This window comes from Anolis carolinensis, chromosome 1, assembly GCF_035594765.1.
Source record: "Anolis carolinensis isolate JA03-04 chromosome 1, rAnoCar3.1.pri, whole genome shotgun sequence".
NCBI classification, from domain to species: domain Eukaryota; kingdom Metazoa; phylum Chordata; class Lepidosauria; order Squamata; family Dactyloidae; genus Anolis; species Anolis carolinensis.
The window spans coordinates 80,189,015-80,193,710 of NC_085841.1; the positions used below are offsets into that span (position 1 = coordinate 80,189,015).

At 42.7% G+C, this 4,696-nt stretch overlaps 1 non-coding gene across 1 annotated transcript; it reads right to left on the minus strand.

Moving 5' to 3' along the window:
* Window positions 1-4,613: 4,613 nt before the first annotated feature.
* On the minus strand, window positions 4,614-4,696 carry trnal-uaa (transfer RNA leucine (anticodon UAA)). The gene has a single exon. It is a non-coding gene; the product is annotated as a tRNA-Leu (tRNA).

Below are 4,696 nucleotides of genomic sequence, written 5' to 3' on the forward strand. Positions count from 1 at the left end.
ACAGCCTGAAAAACCCACAGCAACCCAGTGATTCCAGCCATGAAAGCCTTTGACAACATAACTTCCTTCTGGCCAGAAGTTCTTAAAGAGATAGAAAACATTGCCAATCAAGAGATCAAAAAATGGTCTTTGTTGGTTCTCTCTGTATTCTTGGATTAAAAACAGGCCACCAAACTTAATTTGTATATTGTAGTGGCAGCCAAGCTTGAAATTGTCAAATGTTGGAAGACACTGGCAAGTCTCAACATTACAATATGGTTTAGTCGCTTCTGGACCAATGCTTTATATGAAAAATATTCATGTAAACTAAGAATGAGAGCTAGACTGGATAAAATGACTTTAAAAAACCAGAAATGTTGTTTATTTTCTTGGACTATAAAAAGACTAGATATATAACAGATGTCCATCTGCAGAGCACAGAGGACTTTGGCCAGAACTAATCTAACCACCTAAAACAATGCTAAAGTGATGTGCAGATGTATTATTTTGACTAAGGGCCCTTCCACAGAGTCATATAACTTAGAATATCAAGGCAGGATATCCCACAATATCTGCTTTGAACTGGGATCTCTGAGTCCACACTGCCATATATTCCATTTCAAAGCAGATAATGTGGGATTTTATTCAGCGGTGTGGAAGAGGCCTAGGACTGTATGCTGAATCTATAAAGGAAAGCAACGACATTATTATCAGACCAATGCTAGAGCCTCTAGCAAACTAAACCAAGCTACCTTTTCTACTTATTATATTTCTAGAGCCATTGTTTTGTTTGCTTTTGTCTCATTTCAAATCAAGTTGTATCTCTCTACTGTAATATCAGCCTTGTGTCTAAACACCTCTTCAATAAAGGTACAGAACATGAGCCAGTAGTGTGATGCAGCAGCTTAAAAAGCCAATGGGATTTTGGACTGCAACCAAAGGAGTATAGTGTCCAGAATGATTGACGGGAATCACTGTGCCTTTGTATTTTGCTTTGGGTAGACCTCACCTGGAATACTGTGTCCAATTCTGGACACCACAGTTTAAAAGAGATATTGACAAGCTTGAAGGTGTCCAAAGGAGGGCAACTGAAATGATCAAAGGTCTGAAGACCATAAATCCCTATGAGGAACATCTTAAAGAGCTGGGTATGTCTAGCCTGTAGAAGAGAAGGTTGAGAGGAGACATGATAGCCATGTATAAACATGTGAAAGAATGTCGTAAGTAAGGAGCAGGCTTGCTTTCTGCTACCCTGAAAACTAGGAATCAGAGCAATGGGCTAAAATTACAGAAAAGGAGATTCTACCTGAACGTTAGGAATAACTTCCGAACTGTAAGAGCTGTTCAGCAGTGGAACTCTCTGCCTCAGAGTGTGGTGGAAGCTCCTTCCTTGGAGGCTTTTAAACAGAGGCTGGATGGCCATCTGTTCTGGGTACTTTGATTGTGCTTTTCTTGCACGGCAGGGGGTTGGATTAGATGGCCCATGTGGTCTCTTCCAACTCTATGATTCTAGGCGGAAATCAATCAATGCACAAACAATACAGTAGTCCAACACTGTGTCTGTAGTGTAGAGGTAATGCAATTTGACACTAGTTTAATTGCCATGGCTCAATGCTATGAAATCCTGGGATTTGTGGTTGGGTAACACCAGCACTTTGTGGCAGAGAACTCTAAAGACTTTGTAAAGATATAACTCGCAACATTCCATAGCACTTAACCTGATGTCAAACTGCATTCATTCTAAAATGTGGATGCACCCTAAGTGTAAATCTGAAAAACACAATGATTTAAGTGACAGCCATGTTTTAAATGTCAGGATTACTCTGGATCATGGGTGGTGGGGTGGACAGTTTTGCAACCTCCCAGCAGAGAAGTAATCCCCCTCATTATCTAATTTATTACCCTCTGCAAGATTATTTCCAATACTGTTTGGCATCTTGTTGTTATAAGAAAAAGTATACCGTTATGTGTGGATGAATGGCATTGTTACACTTCATATGTTTGTCTGATTTTCCTAAATGGCAAGTCAGTGTTTCAGCTAGCAAGCTCTGCAGTTTGTGTGGTCAGATTGACTTGATTTCTCTGCATTTCATTCTGTAACATAATTAATTATATCTATCTCATACATATATATAATGGGCTTGCCATATCCATGGATTTTGTGTTCATGGATTTTGTATCCATGGATTCAACTAACCACAGTGGCACAATGGGTTAAACACTTGTGCCAGCTGGACTGCTGACCTAAAGGTTGGGTTATTGACCTGAACATTGTCGGTTCATCCTAGCAGGATGGTAACACATCCGGGTGTCCCCTGGCCAAGGTCTCTAGATGGCCAATTCTCTTACACCAGAAGCGACTTGCAGTATGTTCTCAAGTCACTTCAGACATTATTTTTGAAAAACTAACCACATCTTAAAAATATTTTTTAATCCCAAAAGCAAGGAACCTTTATTTTACCATTTTTATATAAGCGGCATTATTTCAACATGTATACGAAGGGGCTTGAGCAACCATGGAACTGATCCTCCATGTAAATCAAAGGCTCGCTGTATCCATATTGGGAGGCGGTTGCTTATGTTTTACATAGTCATGTAAGACTGAAAAGCAAACATGTTCCTTGATATTTCGGGACTGTTTCTGCTAAGCAACTGTGTTCTTTCTGGAACTCTCCAGGCTTCTCAGCATGACTGAAAGAATTGGACTGTATTCCAAAAGCAAAGTCGCACCTTTGCTTTCTGATGCTTCAAGAGTACAAACTTTGTTTCATGCACAAAATGAACCCTCAGAGGTTTGTGAGGTCTGTTGGAAACTAGACAAGGGAGGTTTATATATCTGTGGAAGGTTCAGGGTGGGAGAAAGAACTCTTGTCTGTTTGAGGTGTGACTGTAACAATGGGCCAGCTTGATTAGCATTGAATAGCCTGGCCAGGCCTGTAGCGAGGGGGCGGTTTTAGGGGTTCAACCCCCCACCCCCGAAATTTTTCAGGTTATAAAAAAAAACCTGGTTTACTCATGAATTTTAACTGGTTAACCAAATCCCCATGCTAAGTCTATGAGACGCAAAACATTAAGAGTCCCTCCAGGCACTATTTCAAGCAGATATTGACAGGTTTGTAGTGGGGAGAGGTGTGTGCTAGGGGTTCAACCCCCCCCCCCCCCCCCGAAATTTTCAAAACCCCTCCCGAAATTTTTTTCTGGCTACGGCCCTGAGCCTGGCAGCTTCAAAGCCTTGCTGCTTCCTGTCTGATGGAATCCTTTGTTGGGAGGTGTTAGCTGGCCCTGATTGTTTCCTATCTGGAATTGCTTTGTCTTCTGAGTGTTGTTCTTTATTTAATTTTAGAGGGGTTTTTTTTAATACAGGTTGCCAGATTTTGTTCATTTTTATGGTTTCCTCCTTTCTGTTGAAATTGTCCACATGCTTGTGGATTTCAATGGCTTTGCTGTGTAGCACAGTGGTTCCCAACCTTTTTTTGACCAGGGCCCACTTGGTCAGGGCCCGCTCTCCAACATTAATACCAAAAGGGTTACAAATCAGTTTTTGGTCAACTTTAGATTCGGTTTGGTTATTTGGGGTGCTGATTCAGAAAACTGCATTGGATAGACCACATCAGCTCTAGTTTCTGATACAGAACATAATGCTATCCAGTAGTCACCAACCTCTCCCACAAAAACCATATTTAATAATCCAGAGTTGATGTGGTCTATCCAATGCGATGGTCAGCTCTGCAGAAAGGAATGGAAATAAAATAAATATAGAGGAAGGAGGTTCGTGGACCAGATTTTCATTTTCGTGTGGCCTACAGGTTGAGAACCACTAGTATAATATGACATGGTGTTTGTTAAGATTCTAAAATCAGGACAGTAAATAAAGAAAAACACTCAGAAGACAGGGGAATTCCAGACAAGAAACCATCAGGGCCAGTTAACACCCCCCAACAAAGGATTCCCCCCAGGCAGGAAACAGCCAGGCTTTGAAACTGCCAGGCCATTCAATGCTAATCAAGCTGGCCACTTGCAACATTCACACTTGCCTCAGACAAGTTTTTTTCTCCCACCCTGGACATTCCACAGATATAAAAAAACCCATTTGCCTGGTTTCCAGTATACCTCACAACCTTTGAGTATGCCCGCTATAAATGCAGGCGAAACGTCAGGAAAGAATGCTTCTGAAGCATGGCCGGAAAATTCACAGCAACCCAGTGATTCCGGCCATGAAAGCCTTCAACAACATATGATTGCAGTATTATTATTAATTCCCAAAACAATTAAATTCAAAACATTTCGGATAAGGGATACTCTACCTGTACATTTTTTTTTATTAATTGACGTATTAATTGAAACGAAACACATGTCACGGAAGGTGTTGGGACTGTTTCAGTGTGCACGCAGGAGGCGCGAGACTCTTCCGTGCCAAACGTCTCGCGCTTCCCTTTCCCTTCAACTCAGCAGAGCGGCGCGAGAGGCTTGCCTGGCCCCGCCCCTTCCCCGCCAGGCTCCGCCCCCTCCCCGTCCGTCCCGTGCGGGGCTGCGGACAAGCCCCGCCGCGGCTGAGAGCGTCACCCGGGCACAGCTCGGCTCGGACGTGCTCTCCCTGCAGTCCTCTTCAATTTAGGAGGGTAAAAAAATCCGTCTACCAGGAGTGGGGTTCGAACCCACGCGGACATGCGTCCATTGGATCTTAAGTCCAACGCCTTAACCACTCGGCCATCCTGGT